The 17,147-nt window shown below is 44.7% G+C and overlaps 1 protein-coding gene across 1 annotated transcript in view; it reads right to left on the bottom strand.

Annotated features, from left to right (window-relative positions):
• DUSP9 (dual specificity phosphatase 9) overlaps positions 1–17,147 on the bottom strand; it is a 114,517-nt gene that overhangs the window by 71,435 nt on the left and 25,935 nt on the right. The window lies entirely within an intron of this gene.

The following is a 17,147-nucleotide window of genomic DNA, read 5'->3' as shown; positions in this document are numbered from 1 at the left end:
CCAAAATTGAAAAAAAAAATGTTTTTCAGGGGGTGTATCCCTTTTTTCATTATCTTCTGATGAAGTCACAAAAAAGGTAGCGGAGCAGGTACTGGTGCGTTTCTGTTTTTACTCTTTTTTCACTTTTTATAATCTTGTTCCATCTTGCTCCTTACCCTACCTTTTCTGCAATTTGCACAAAAAAAAAAAAAAAATGAATACATAAAAATGTAGGGGGTGTGACTATTTCTTTGTCACATCCTGATTAAGTCACAAAAAAAGTGACAGAGCAGAAACTGGCGCATGTCCGTTTTTAGCGGACCTGCCACATTTTATACTCTATTTCATTTTGCTCCCCCCCTACCTTTTCTGCAATTTACAAAAAAAAAAAGAGGGTGTGCTGTTTCTTCATCGCCTCCTGATGACGTCACAGAAAAGGTGGAGGAGCAAGTACTGGCATTAGTTTTTAGCAGGACCTCACTTTTTTTTAAACTCTATTGCATCCTGCTCCCCCCCCCCCCACCCCACCCTTTCTGTAAGTTGCAAAAAAAAGTATATATACATTCGAGGGTGTACAGTACCTGTTTCTTCATCACCGCCTGATAAAATCACAAAAAAGGTCATCTAGTAGATGCTCTTATGACCTAGCCTCCCATGTCTTATGAGGTGCCCTTTTTCCTGCTTACCTTCGATGGGTCCCCCTTGACTATAATATCCAAACTTTAATTTGCTCTTCTAAGAGGGGATAGGGGAGTGGGAGATCATATATGGTATTAATGGTAACATATATCCTAGTCTGTTGGCGGAACGAGCAATTAAAGTTTTTTCAGTTTTATATCGAGATGTGTTTTCGAGCCGGGGAATGGCCAGAGGCTCTGTTTTGTTTAAACTTTTTTTTATTGAAAAAGAATAAAAAGAATTTTTCCAAAAAAAAAAAAAGTGGCAGAGCAGGAACTGGCATGCAACGGCTTTAGGAGGATCACAGCAGGACAGTGCTGGATTCAAGGGATGGGTGAGTATGCTATTTCAGCTCAACCCAGCAATTCACCTAAGGGTAATGATAGCAAACATCCAGGACACCCCTCTCCTGCTCTCCTTAGTCATAGACTAAGCCCCCCATGGGCAGGGAGAGATGCATCAGTGGGGATGGGGTCAGTGGAGTAACCCCGGGCTTAGGCTGACTAATACTTTACACGTGTAGGGTCGAGAGAGTGGCGTCCTTGATGTTTGCTATCATTCCTGCTAGATGTGTTACTTTGGAAGCCAGCACCCCCACATCTGAGGACCAGGGAGAGAGACCTTTTCCTCTTGCTTAGAGCAGAGCATCAAGCATTTCCAAGTCACAATTCAGGTAAGGGGTTAATGTTAAATTTAAGACAGTACTTTTTAACCACTTAAGCCCCGGAGGATTTGGCTGCTCAAAGACCAGGGCCTACTGTATTTTGCGATCCGGCACTGCATGACTTTAACGGACAATTGCGCGGTCGTGCGACGCTGTACCCAAATGAAATTGACGTCCTTTTTTTCCCACAAACAGGGCTTTCTTTTGGTGGTATTTGATCACCTGTGCGATTTTTATTTTTTGCACTATAAACAAAACATTGCGTCAATTTTGAAAATTCCCCACGAGCGGGGGTGGGAGCGCGCCTCCTATTAGCTTGCGGGCGAGTGACGTACCGGTACGTCACTTTGCCCAGGAGGGGCTGACCGTATATGTACTGGCGGCGGTCGGCAAGTGGTTAAAACTACATTAACAGCATGCACGCGTCTAATAAGGGTAGTTTACTGGCCAGGTCAGCGTATTTCTGTGGCACGTACAGCCAGACAGGAAGCCTGTAAAAATCAATGACAGGCTGACACATGGGGTGATCACACATTGAGTGATTACCTGTGGTTAGGGACAGATGTGCACCCCTGGATGCAAACTGTTTGGGTCCAGAGGCACACATCCATCCCTAAGCACAGGTAACCACAGCAAACAGCAATGGACAGCCAAAGACAGTGCTGGCCTGTCATTGATTTCTACAGGCTTTCTGTCCACGGCTGATTAGAAAAACTTGGCCATAGCTGTTGAAATGGGCTGATCTGGGGGATGTATGGCTTTGTGCACGAGCCCTATCAGTTATTAGGTTAAGATCTATTTTAGAATAGATCAATGAAAGATAGATGGATAGTCTGGAGACAGGAAATGTGATACAAAGCACCCCTAGGCTTTACCAAGGCCGGTACTGGGTGGTATCTCTACAGACGTAATCTCATCATTGCATATAGCTAATCATGTGAGCTTGCTCTAGTTGTCCCCATACCAACTCGTGACCGAGTACAGACCGCCACAGTGTGCCTGCAGCTGCAAGCCTCTTTTCCCAACAATGGCACTTCTATCAGCACTTTTTTAACAGGGTCCCAAAGCTGTGTGCCTAATAACTTCCTTCTGCCAGGGAATAGTTAAGCCTTTTCTAACAAAATACGAAAAAAATAAAAAAAGAACTGACATCATGGTGCCCACTAAGCCCCTCCTGGGATGCTGTCGTGGTAGTTGAAGGGTTACAGAAGCTCTGCTCCAAGGGAAGACACAGTGGGACAAGTCACTAATCTCTGTCTCTTTCCTGGATGTGTAATTTCAGGTTCCTGGAACAGCCTGTGTGTTATTTTCAAGTGTTGGCCTAAGAAAATGACTTGGCACAGAGAACGTGCAGTGACTTGTTTGGGGGCTGACGGTTTGAGGTGAGGAATGGCACGCTGGAACACGCTGGAGAACCCCGCTGCAGGGTTACCCACCAGTTTGATTTACCATTAACCCCAGAGAGATGGTGAAAACTGATGAAAAACCCAAGGAAGCAACAGTGTAATAACAGTTTTCCTACCATTCACAGTTATTGTACATTCCCACTGTAAGTCAGAACATGCAAATGTGGTCGTGCTGAGAATTCTCTCTTATGATAATCTCTATTGTGAACAAAGGAACAATATACACTGGCGCGTTTAATTTCCACTTAATGTGCCCAAACGCTATATGTCCTTACCGAAGCAGTAAACCCACATTCACACCGGATTCCCTAAGCATGACAAGGAATCCCATTATTCTCAATTGGCCCATTCGCACCCAAGCATTTTGTTGTGCCATTGCTGAAGTGCAACAATGCGCAAGATAAAGAATGCCATTATTCTCAATGGGACGATTCACACCTAAGTGTTTTGTTGCGCCATTGCTGAAGTGCGACAATGCTCAAGATGAAGAATTCCATTATTCCCAATGGGCCCATTCACACCCAAGCATTTTGTTGCGCCATTGCTAAAGTGCGATAATGCTCAAGATGAAGAATCCCATTATTCTCATTGGGCCCATTCACACCCAAGCATTTTGTTGCGCCATAGCTGAAGTGCAACAATGCTTAAGATGAAGAATCCCAGTATTCTCCGGGGGCCCATTCACACCCAAGCATTTTGATGCATGTTCCCAAAGCGCAACAACACTCAAGATGAAGAATCCATTTTTTTCTCAACTGACCCATTTACACTGGAGTGTTTTGTTGCACCATTCGACGCAAATGCGACAATGAGCATTTTTCCAACTAACTACCATTCAATGTAAAAGGCATTTTTCCCACTAACCATCAATGTAAAGGGCATCTTTCCCAGTGACCATCAATGTAAGAGAGGCATTCTTTCTACTGACCTCCAATGTTAGGAGTATTCTTTTTACTGATCTCCAACGTATTGTAAGGGGCATTCTTCCCAGTGACCATAAATGTAAGGGGCATTCTTCCCACTGACCATAAATGTAAGGGGCATTCTTCCCACTGACCACCAACAAAAGGGGTATTCTTCCCACTGACCACCAAAGTAAGAGGCATTCTTCCCACTGACCACCAACAAAAGGGGTATTCTTCCCACTGACCACCAAAGTAAGAGGCATTCTTCCCACTGACCACCAAAGTAAAGGGGGATTCTTCCCAGTGTATATCAGTGAAAGAAACATTGTTCCTACTGACCACCAATGTAAGGAACATTCTTCCCAATGACCACCAAGGTAAGGATCAAACTTCTCACTGACCACCAATGTAAGGAGCATTATTCCCCCTGACCACCAAAGTAAGGGGGATTCTTGATTTTTCCCACTAACCATTAATGTAAAGGGCATCCTTCCCAGTGACCACCAATGTAAGAGAGGCATTCCTTCTACTGACCTCCAATGTTAGGAGTATTCTTTTTACTGATCTCCAGCGTATTGTAAGGGGCATTCTTCCCACTGATCATAAATGTAAGGGGCAGTCTTCCCACTGACCACCAACAAAAGGGGTATTCTTCCCACTGACCACCAAAGTAAGAGGCATTCTTCCCACTGACCACCAAAGAGGCATTCTTCCCACTGACCACCAAACTAAAGGGGGACTATTCCCAGTGTATATCAGTGAAAGAAACATTGTTCCTACTGACCACCAATGTAAGGAACATTCTTCCCAATGACCACCAAGGTAAGGAGCATTCTTCCCCCTGACCACCAAAGTAAGGGGGATTCTTGATTTTTCCCACTAACCACCACTGTAAGGGGCATCCTTCCCAGTGACCACCAACATGAAGAGCATCCTTCCCCAGATGAATGAATTTCTCCCACTGACCACCAATGTAAGGAACATTCTTCCCACTGACCACCAATGTAAGGAGCATTCTTCCCACTGACCACCAAAGTAAGGGGGATTCTTGTTTTTTTTCCACTGACCACCACCATAAGGGGCACTCTTCTGCTGGCCACCAGCGAAAATGGCACCCTTACCCAGATTAATTAATTTTAGAAGGGGTTCCTGGAGACCTTAACATTATTTTAAGGGGCACCTCTGGGAGGAAAATACAGATGAATGCTGGCTTATACTCATTTTTCACATATTGACTTTAAAGGTCTTGGCACTGAACAGAGATTTTCAGTATTTCCGAAAGGCACGTCTAACCAATTCAAAAGATTCTGCTCATTCATAAGTGCTGATTTGCTATCATTCTTTATTAAAATATTAAATTACCAGAAGAAGCCTATGTAACGGACAAAAGAAATGGCTTGGGTACATCCAACATTCGGCAGCATCTTATCATAAGCGCCCATGACTTTAGATCTGATGGAATATTAATCATTGATCTCTTTCATATCTGAAAGTAGATGCCTCTGATATGCAGATTCATTATACTGCTTAGATGTTGAGGTTTAGATTTTCTTGAATTAGCTCCATTAGAACATTGAAGAATATCAGAGCTCAGAGAGAGTCTCTTACAAGGAAGCATTGAGTTATATAAATGAGGTGCAGCTTGGCAGAAGTCTCGGAGGCGTTAATAAGTGAACGCTATAAGAGAGGATGACAGCAGGAACCTGCCAAGATTTCTCTTGTAAGCTGGGAGAAAATATGTATATAAAATCTATTTGTGTAAAAACTCCTTCCCGGCAACTGCCAAAAAAGGTTCTCATTCTGTTTTTAGGGGAATATAAAAAGTCTTGTGACTGTGTTCGCCAGATCTACATTACCTGTACAAATTCACATCAAATCCACCATTTAAAACTGCAGAAGTCAGGGGTGGGTAATGTACAGAGTGCAAGGGGCAGGAATTGGTAATACAGAAAGGACAGGGGTCAGGAATGGGAAATGCACAGGGGCCAAGAGTGGGTAATGCATAGAGTGCAAACTCAGGTGTATGTAATGTACAGATTGCAAGGGCCAGGAGTGTGTAATTTACAGAGTGCAGGGGTCAGGTGTATGTAATGTACAGAGTGCAGGAGTCAGGTTTGGGTAAATTACAGAATGCAGGGGTCAGGAGTGGGTAATGTACAGAGTGCAGGGGTCGGGTGCATGTAATGTACAGAGTGCAAGGTCAGATGTATGCACTGTACATAGTGCAGGGGTCAGGTGTATGTAATGTACAGAGCTCAGATGTATGTAACATATACAGTGCAGGAGTCTGGAGCGGGTAAAGTACAGAATGCAGGGATCACAAGTGTTTAACATCCAGAGTGTGCAGAGGTCAGGGGTGGGTAATGCACAAAGTGTTGGGGTCAGGTGTTTACAATGTATATAATGCAAGAATCCAAAAGATATACAGCCCAGTGCACAGGACCTCTTATGACAAACTATTCAAGGGCCCCCCAACAGATGAGAGCCAGCAGCAGGATCCATAGATACGGGGGGGGGGTAATTCAGACTGCAGAGAGAGTTGAATTGGTGGAACCTGCCCCTAGTCCCAATCAGCAGCTGGTGGATGGGGGCTGGAGTGTCACGTTCTACTCTGGAGTTTTCAGCAGGGTCCCTGTTCCACCATTAAAAATTATGGGGATGGGTTCCCATATGATGCTGCACTAAGGCCAACTGCAGGTAGTCCTGGACCCCATTGGGCCAGCAGGGGTGCTCTGGCCTGGTATGGGAGGGCTGCCTGTATTCCTCTATTAGCTAATATGGCCACCAATATTTTGGGGGCAGAGAGGCTGAAAGAGACAGTCTGCCCACTCTGGAATGCCTAGAACCAATGACTAAAACATTGTGGGAAAACACCAATAAAATTGCATCAAAGGGTACAGGCGGGTGAGCAGCAATAAGGACTCCTTGCATACATGTATTTCTGTCAGCCAGTGACATAACGTGTGGGCAGCCGTGTGCTGCCCCTGGCATCTCTGCCACCTTAGGTCATAGCCAACAATTTCTATGCAGAGATTTGGCCTTGATACTAGTCGTGAGCAAAAATACATTCCATTACTTTCCCAGAGTACACGGTGGCATTACATTGTGTGTTTTATATCTGCCAGGGGTTCATTTTAAAGGAATAATATTCGGATTAAGCGTTGATCTGGTCAATTTCATTTTGCAAAACGTGTTCTCCCGGAAGCGACTCGAGTGAGGCTGGCTTTGGCTTTAGAGCTAAAGCCCTTTTATTTTTAATCTATGCATATTGGACCAGCAGCAAAGTGAATGAATCCGGGATATTAAGCCGAGTCTCAGCAAATGTTGTCAGCGGCATAAAGAAGAAATACGCTACGGCAATTCATTTTCTTTCTGTTCCATCAGGCCCCCGCAGATACCACTCTTTTCTAAGTCAAAAAGAAAAGAATATTTAAAGGAAACACGCACTTAGGAAAATTTGGAGGCTGAAACTGGGGACCTCCATACAAAAATGCTGGTTGCTTGGCTGCCTGACTTCAGTGCTTTCCAGTCCATTGACCCAAAAACAAGTGTGCAGCCAGTGAAATCAGAGCTTTCTAATCTGCAGACTTGTTATTGGCCCAGGATCAGCTTTATGGTCAGGTAACTAGCAATTGTCAAACAGAGGCCAGAAATGGTAGAGTTTGTATTTCTTACAGTGCAGGTTGCTAAAAAACACGTGTTTTAGCTGCGTTTTTACTACCCCCAACCGCTCCTCCTTTAACTACTAAGGCAGCAGATGAGGGTGTACAAATTCCAAGTTCAATGTTCTTTGCATTGCACTAAAGTTATCCCCCTGTCTTATCATGTTAGCATTAGGGTCACCGGTAGGGGAGTGAAGGCAGTCCTCTTACCAGGCCTTACCAGGCCTAGGCATCCCTGCCAGTACAAGGTCATCTAGAGCCCAGGGTGAAAATGCCAAGCTGCGCACCCCCCCAAGATGTATCAGCATTATGTGTCAGTAAAACCCCCCAAAAATGAGCACTAATTTGAATGCTTACCCCTTAAGTGAAAATTCCCCCTTCTCCCAGTACAAATTCGCCCCCTTGCTGAAATCCCACCTCCTACCACAGATTTTTGCCCCCCCCCCCCCCAACACAAATCCTCTTCCCCTCAGCTTTCCCCTCCAAGTACACATCCGCTTCCCCACGCCACTCCAAGCACAAACTCCCTTCCCCATCATAGCACAATTACCCTCCCCCACTACCATATCACCTCTTCTATTACAAACTCCTTCAATCCCCCCTCCAAGTGCAAATCCTCTCTCCCATCACAAAGCACCCTAAATCACCAATCCTACCACCCCCCCAAACTTCCCTACCAGGACCAATTCTTACCGCCCGGCACCCCCCCCCCCCCACCAAATTATCCCTTCCAACACAAGCCCATTCCCCCCCAATCTCCTCCCAGGCACCCCTCCCCCCCACCTCACATGATACCACAGTGCCCAGGGCAGGTTCTCCTTCTGCCAACCCCTTGTCTCGCCCCTGACCCCATGAGACCTGAGGCTGCCTGTGGTTATAAGGGACCTAGTGAACTGGTTGATATGCAGTGGAGCGAGTTTTTAGGGGTTAAAACAGGCAGTGAAGAAGCGACATAATGCCTTCAGAGAACAATGCCAATGTAAACAAGCCCTTGCTTTGGTGCGTTGCATTTATGCATGTCTAGTCACGCATTACTGTGCATTGCATTAGAGTAGCTTATTTTAATGAATGGGCTGCTAACACACCAGAAAAGACAAAAAACAGACATGCAGCAATTCTTCCAATGCAGTGCATCCCACAATGCACAGTAATACGTTACTGTGCGTTGTGGTGTTCTGAAACTCATGTCACGAATCAGAGGTGCATTGCCTTGGTATGTTAAGGGTGCCATTTAAAATGAACAGTACTGCAACATGCCAATGCATTAAAGGTAAATTGCTTGGAGTGCTGCTCGAAGCTGAAGAGGAGACTCTTCCCTAAATTCACAAAGGACAGGCTGCCGGCATGTCGGTACACTTATCCAGAAAGTAATATGCATGAATAGAAAGGACGCCGCTCTCCAGACTAGCCTGTGCAAAGTAGAACTAAGAAGCGGCCTCAGTCTACAATTCTTCACCAGACCACACCCTTGACAGGTTCCTCCCCGCCAAGTGACGGTGGGTAGGGCGAAACATCAGTGGGGGGTGGTCTGGCAGAGAAATGTAGAGAAATGTAGGCTGAGGTTGCTTCTATTTGGGCTGGCCGGGAAAGCGGTGTCCTTTATATTCATGCATGCCAATGTATTACCTTGCATTTTGGTAACATGCAGATTACAAAAACGCACTGAAATGGAGACTTGGAAAAGGATCCTTAAAGCTGTTCGCCAGTCAAAACGCAACATACACTGTATTACCAAACGTATTTAGACGCCTGCCTTTACACGCACATCAACTTTAATGGCATCCCAGTCTTAGTCCATAGAGTTCAATATTGAGTTGGCCCACCCATTGCAACTATGACAGCTTCAACTCTTCTGGGAAGGCTGTCCACAAGGTTTAGGAGTGTGTCTATGGGAATGTTTGACCATTCTTCCAGAAGCGCATTTGTGAGGTCAGGTACTGATGTTGGACGAGAAGGTCTGTCTCCCAGTCTCCCCGCTAATTCATCCCAACGGTGTTCTATCGGGTTGAGGTCAGGACTCTGTGCAGGCCAATCAAGTTCCTCCACCCCAAACTCACTCATCAATGTCTTTATGGAGTTGATTTGTGCACTGGTCCAAATCAATTGGTGGAGGGGGGGGGGGGGGGGTATGGTGTGGGGTTGTTTTTCAGGGGTTGGGCTTGGTCCCTTCATTTCAGTGAAGTTAACTCTTAAGGCGTCAGAATACCAAGACATTTTGAACAATTTCATGCTTCCAACTTTGTGGGAACAGTTTGGGGCTGGCCCCTTTCTGTTCCAACATGACTGCGCAACAGTGCACAAGCAAGGTCCATACAGACATGGATGAGCGAGTTTGGGGTGGAGGAACTTGACTGGCCTGCATATAGTCCTGACCTCAACCCGATAGAACACCTTTGGGATGAATTAGAGTGGAGATTGCAAGCCAGGCCTTCACGTTCCACATCAGTGCCTGACCTCACAAATGAGCTTCTGGAAGAATGGTCAAACATTACCATAGACACACTCCTAAACCTTGTGGACGGCCTTCCCAGAATAGTTATAGCTGCAAAGGGTGGGCCAACTCAATGTTGAACCCTACAGACTAACACTGGGATGCCATTAAAGTTCATGTGCGTGTAAAGGCAGGTGTCCCAATACTTTTGGTAATATAGTGTATATCTGTAGTACATGGATAGAAAAGTACCCTCCTGTCATCTTTCACACAATTCACCCCCCCCCCCCCCACCCCCATAAATACCTTCATTTTCAGCTTCCCTCCTCCCTCACTATTCCAACATCAGCTCCTGCCTTTGTTTCCGTACCCCCTCCCTCCTGCCATCAGTTCTACCCCCAGAGATGCCATCAGTTTTTGCTTCACACCCATGCATACACCAGCCGTTCTCAACTAGAGTTCCTTGAGGAGTTGTAGGGGTTCCTTGCACAGTGGCGGACTGACCTACCATCTTCTGCTCACAATTGTGTTCTCTAATTATTTTTGGACTAGACAGACCTCTCTTCCCCACACACCAATACCTCATATATAATAGGACTGACCTACCACCCTGCATAGTTCCAGAACTGACACCATTTGGTGGTATGACACCAAGATTATTTTAGCTATCTGTAGGGTCTCATTATTCTCACTCATCCCCATTGAAATAGTCAGTGCTTTCAACTTACCTCCAATGTAAGAGACATTCTTCCTCTCATTGAACATACAGTGGGTATAGAAAATAATCACCCTCCTTTAAAATAATCACATTTTGTTGCTTTGCAGCCTAAAATGAAGACAGACACAGTTTTTTTTTTTTTATCCAGCTATATTTACTCAGTGCAACTGAGTAATGTCCATGTGAAAAGATATAACGCCAACGTGCGAGAAAAAAATATCAAAAACAGAATCACTGAAAAAAAATGGAAAAAGAATAACCCCCTTGTGTCAGTATTTCGTTGAAACATCCTTTTGCTTTAATTACAGCCTTTAAGCCTAGTACACACGCAACGAATTCCCGCCGACCGACCGTCCATCTTTTGTCCAGAGTGGTGTTTTGTAGGTTGGAATGTGCTCTAGACTGCACACGAATTTTCCCGCACGACAAAATTCTACTTCAGAAGTGATGTCATGTGTTGGTTTGCTTTCTTTGTGTTCTTTCTTCTCTGAGCATGCCCAGTCTTGCTCATAAGATTTTTCCCTGTCGAAATCTGTACTGACTGCACGAAAATCCGACGTGTTTTGACGGAGGACAAACATTTTATAGCCTGCACACCAGAATTTTTCGGCCGAAAAGTCGGAGTCGGTTGTCGGAAGCATCATACTAACAAGCCGAAAATCGGTGGATCGGTCTTCGGACGAAAATTCCCGGCCGAATTTCGACGTGTGTGTACGAGACTTTGCAATATTTGCCCACTTTTCTTTGCAGAACTGCTCAAGTTCAGTTAAATTTGATGGTGACAGTTGGTGTACTGCAGTCCTCAAGTCATTCCACAGAATTTTGAAGTGGTTTAAGTCTCGGCTCTGACTAGGCAATGAAAGGACATTCACCTATTTCCCTTTCAACCACTGTGTGCTTTGGGTCATTGTCATGTTGGAAGGTAAACCTTCTTCCCATTGACAACTTTCTGGCAGAGGGAAGCAAGTTCTCCTCAAGAATTTGACAGTATTTTGCCCCGTCCATTTTTCCATCTTTACTGACAAGTGCTCCAGTTCCTGCTGCAGAGAAATACCCCCATAATAGGATATTACCACCTCCATGCTTTACTGTAGGAATGGTGTTATTTGGATGGTGAGCTGTATTGAATTTCTGCCAGATATATCATTCGAGATTGAGGCCAAATAATTCAGTTTTAGTATAATCTGACCAGAACACCTTTTTCCATGTGGCCTCAGGTAGGATTTTCAAGGTGCGTTTTTAGCAAAGCTCAGTCATGGCTGCATGTGGCCTTTCTTGAGCGCTTTTTTCTTGCAACCCTTCCATACAAGCCACATTTGTGGAGAATTTGTGATATTGTTGACACTCAATGAACACTCTTTGTCAAATTCCTGCAACTGCTTTAGACTGGAAGTTCAACATGGCACCTCATGGCAAAGAACAGTCTAAAGGATCTTAAAAAATAATTGTTGCTCTACATAAAGATGGCCTAGGCTATAGGAAGATTGCCAAGACCCTGAAACTAAGCTGCAGCACAGTGGCCAAGACCATACAGCGGTTTAACAGGACAGGCTCCACTCAGAACAGGCCTTGCCATGGTCGACCAAAGAGGTTAATGCCCCATACACACGTGCAGATTATCTGCAGACTTTTGTCTGCAGACTTACCAAAACCATATAATATGAGGTCAAACCTAAACACTTTCAATTTGTATGCAATCCGGCAGGCCCTTGCACTACATAGAAAAGGTAAGTCTGCAGACAAAAGTCTGCAGATAATCTGCACGTGTGTATGGGGCATAAGTGCACATGGTCAGCGTCCTATCCAGAGGTTGTGTTTGGGAAATAGACGTATGAGTACTGCCAGCATTGCTGCAGAGTCTGAAGGGGTGGGGGTCAGCCTATCAGTGCTTAGACCATACGCTGCACACTGCCTTAAATTGGTCTGCATGACTGTTGTCCCAGAAGGAAGCCTCTTCTAAAGATGATGCACAAGAAAGCCCACAAACAGTTTACTGAAGACAAGCAGACTAAGGACATGGATTACTGGAACCATTTCCTGTGGTCTGATGAGGCCAAGATAAACGTATTTGGTTCAGATGGTGTCAAGCTGTGTGGCGTCAACCAGGTGAAGAGTACAAAGACAAGTGTGTCTTGCCTACAGTCAAGCATGGTGGTGGGAGTGTCATGGTCTGGGGCTGCATGAGTGCTGCGGACACTAGGGAGCTACAGTTCATTGAAGAAACCATGAATGAAAATAAAATATGATAATAATATAAAATATAAATTTAAGGAGGTGCCTCTCTCACTGACCACAATGTAAAGGACCACTTCTTCAATGACCACCAATGTAAGGACACACCGCTCCCATTGATCGCAATGTATGAGGCAATTTTTTTCCTCAAGGTACCTCTCTTAAAGTCCATACTATAAGGGGACAATTCTTCAATGACCACTAATGTAAGAGCACACCTCTTCTACTGACCTCCAATGTATGAGATGTTCTCTCTCTCATTGAAGATAGATGTAAGGAGGCACCTCTCTCACTGACTACATTGTAAGGGGGCACTTCTTCAATGACCACCAATGTAAGGGCTCACCTCTCCTATTGACCACAATGTAAGTGCCATTCTTTCCCTCAATGAACATACAGTAGACGTAAGGAGGAGCCTCCCTTACTGACTATAATATAAGGGGATACCATTGTAAGTGCATACCTTTCCTACTGACCCTCAGTGTAAGAAGCGTTCTTCCTCTCATTGAACATAGGAGGCACCTCTCCTGCTGACCACAATATAAGGCGCCACTTCTTCAATGACCAAAAATTTACAAGCGCACAATGTAAGGGCCCCTTCCTCACTGACCACCAGTGTCAGAGGCATTCTTCCTCTCATTGAATATAGATGTAAGGAGGCACCTCTCACTGACCGCAATATAAGGGGCCAATTCTTCAATGACCATTAATGTAAGGGCACACTTCTCCTACTGCCCACAATATAAGGGGTCCTTGCACTGGCCACCAATGTAAGGGAGTCTGTTTGCATTTCTTTTCTGACCAAAATTAATATTATTATTAATTTTAATTTTGTAAATACAACATAGTAGACATGCTCATGTACCATGAACTGTAGATAATTTTTAGTAGGGGTTCCCCAAGGCCTGAAACTAATTTCAAGGGTTCTTCTGGGGTAACAAGTTTGAGAGGGGCTGGTATACACTGCGTAGGAATCCAAGACTATCAATTACAAATGGTATCCACACGTTTCATAAATCTAGAAGAAATAAAACCGTGTGTGGGGGTGATTTTTAATCAATTGAGTCAATGGAAAGTACCAGTCAGGGTGGAATTTTTTTTGTTTGTTTTACTCTCCATTGCAGCATGTGTGGTAAATGGAATACATTTTTCCCTTTTTAATCTTTTACAGTATGCAGAAATAAAAACCTCACTGGACGCAGCTGACCTGCTCTGTGGCTTTAGCTTTTATCCTGCCATTCATCTTTGTTGGCTACGCCATCCTTTAAATCCCTCTGGTAATCTTATTTTGTGAATGGCCTCAAATCTGAGTTTGCAGAAAATGCAGGCCAAGTGTTATGATCTGAGCCTCATCCTTTGTAGTCATTATAGAGGTGAGGTGTGCATATATGTATTATCTCAAATGACTGTACCCCAGATGAGATCAGACAGCACCCCAGGGTGCCGTGGCACCCCGGTTGAGAAAGGCTGATCTAGTAAGTCAGCTGCACAATCACTTCATTTAACCTCGCCTCTCGCAGTAGTAAATCAGGTCCTATATACATCAGCTATTTCGAATCAATGATTCACCATGAAATATTTTCAAAAAGCTATAATTTCAGTAAAAAAACAATTCAAAAATATATCCTATTCAGTTTAAAGTATCTGTTGTAGTGAGCGGTGGAGGGAAGTGCAGCTTTCTTCCTCTGCGGGAAATGATGGAAGTAATCAGTTTGGCCCCGATTCCTCGGACGCAGGGGCCTGGTTTCAATTTGTGCTGTAAACAGATGTAGTTCATTAATTAACCATGAAGAGGATGGCTTCTCTTCTCCAAAAGTGAGAGTATGGTAGGAGCTAGTAACTGCAATTTACTATTGAACCATGCCAAACATATATGCAAATCGCAAATTTAGGTTCACGTATGTACTTCAAACTAATTATGTCTATTTTTATACATTGCAACTGGTGTAAATACCTTAAAGTGGCAATTACCACATGTATGCTGCCGTGGATTGGCACCAGGAAAACAGAAAATTGTTACCAATACATACCGTAATTTTCCTTTTCTGGCCGGTCCTCCTGTCAGCACCTGGGTTTAATCCTCCTCCGAACCCTCAGGACCACCTTCCCCTAGCAAAATAAAAAAGAGTTCCTTCCTTTGTGTTCTATATTTAGCGATGACAGGCCACTAGGGAGGGAATAAAAGTTGTGCTGTTGTGAGGACCAGCCAAGAAAGGAAAATTACGGTAAGTATTGGTAAATCATTTATGTTTTCCTGGCCAGCCTCACGTCAGCATACTTGGAATATAACTTCGCTGATCTAGGGCAGGATAACAAAAAATAAAAAACAAGCCATCCTAATGCTTCATGAATAATCCTTTTATTTCCTCTAAAAGGGTGCTAACGTTACTGCTTCGAATATAGTTGAATTCGTTTATACTACGTCGACTCTATAGTGTTTGGCAAAGGTCTCACAGGAACTGCAGCTGGCGGTTCTGCATATGTCTTCTACTGACACTTTAGCGAGTGTTGCCTATGAGGCTGCCACCCCTCTCATTGAATGAGCTTGTAACACTTGTGGAGGAGCTAGGCCCTGTTGTTTACACACCAGGCTAATTGTCCTGGTGATCCAGGTAGCTATGATCCTTGCTGATGCTACCTCTTCTTTTTTTGGTCCCAATGGTAGAGTGAGTAAACTTTTGGATTTACATATTTGTAAAGTAGATACGTTGTAAATAAGCTGACCATATCCAGTGATTTAAGGTCATATCGACTTCCGATTCACATGAAACTGGTTAAGGCGGGTGAGGGCCACAGAATACCTTTACCTGCCAAAATGATGCAAAACAGGTTTCTGCAAAATAGGGTTGTTTGTTCCGACATTCTTCTCGCTGACGTAATGGCTGTGAGAAAGGTTAATTCAACTATTATAAACCACAATGGACATGTTACTGCGGGGACGGAAGGAGGTTGGAGCAGGGCCCCTAGTACTATGCCCAATTCTTATTGTCGCTCTAAGCAATTGTTTTATCAAGGGCTCTTCTGCCCACTTGTGGCCTGTGAATGATGACAATTCTGACACTTGCACTTTGATTGTGTTGTAGGCCAAGCCCATATTCAGAGCTGATTACAAATATTCCAACACATTTGCGATCCCGAGCTGAGAGAACCCTTGTTTTGAAGAAAAGTCTATGAATTTTCCCCAAAATTCTGGAATATGTGGCATTTGTTGAGGCTTCCCTTGCCCCCAATAGTGCAGTAATCACATCATCTCCTGAGAGGCCCTGCGACCGCAATCTGGCCGATTCAAGAGTCATGCCGTTATTTGCAGTCTCTCTGGATTTGGATGGCTCCACTGAGATATTGGCAGGGCTGACACCATCTGTAATAGAAGCGAAAACCACGGTCTTCGAGACCAGAAAAGCAGTATTAAGATGGCATGGGCCCCTTCCTTCTCAATCTTCAAAAAAGTCCTCAATATCAGAGAAGCAGGAGGGAAGATGTATGTAAGGGGAAGATTCCACAAACTTGAAAAGGCATCCTGTGCTTTTGCTTCGCTGTCTCTAAACCTTGTCAAAAATGTTGGCACCTGTGCATTCTCTGGAGTTCCCATTAAGTCTATGGAGGGCATCCCCCATTTGCAAAAGACCATTCCAGGTAGCGCCTGTTGACTGGCCATTCGCTGCTGCTGGGAAACCTCCAACTCAGCTGATCTGCAATGCAATTCTGTTTGCCTGGAATGTAGGCTGCTGTTAAGGCCTCCAGATGTGCCTCGACACAGACAAAAATCTTGGTAATAATAGAAGGCTCTTGGTTCCACCTTGTCGGACTATATAGGCCAATGCTGTCCAGCATTAGCTTAACCCGGGCCCCAAGAATCAGCCTCTCGAAGGTAAGCAGAGCTTGGTAAGCTGCCTGCAACGCCAGGAGATTAGTGTTTTGTCTCTGTTGCGTGCCACCTGCCCTAAAAAGTGGGCCCCCCAGCCTCGGAGACTAGCATCCGAGATTACCAAGATCCAATAACCTGGGCTGAGGAGCATGCCTCGCAACAGGGTCTCTGGCGATATTCATCATGCCAGGTTATGGTAGATTCTTGCTGGCAAACAGTTTCTCTGGTCTAGAGATACACTGTTCCAATGGCTTAGAAAAGACATCTGGAAAGCTCTTGTGTGAAACTTTGCCCAGGGCACTGCGGGTGTTGCTGCCGTAAACTTCTCCAGGAGTGTCATGCAGTCTCTTGCTGAAAGTGCAGCTGATCTCATCACGCTGTCAACACAAATTATTAACTCGGCCACCTTGTGGGTTGGGCAAGAGAATCTGTCCCTCCTGTGTGTTGAATATCAAGCCAGGTACTCCATCTCCTGGGATTGTATTAAATGGCTCTTTTGAGTATTTATAAGCCAGCCAAAATGGGTGAAGATCTGTAACACCTGGTCAGCTGTTGCGCCAGTTATTCGTTTGATTGGGCCACTACCAGGATATCGTCAAAGTAA

This window comes from Pelophylax lessonae (genome assembly GCF_965119305.1).
Source record: "Pelophylax lessonae genome assembly, chromosome: 7".
Lineage (NCBI taxonomy): Eukaryota > Metazoa > Chordata > Amphibia > Anura > Ranidae > Pelophylax > Pelophylax lessonae.
The sequence above is the reverse complement of the archived record's forward strand: the minus strand, read 5'-3'. Positions and strand labels throughout refer to the sequence as shown.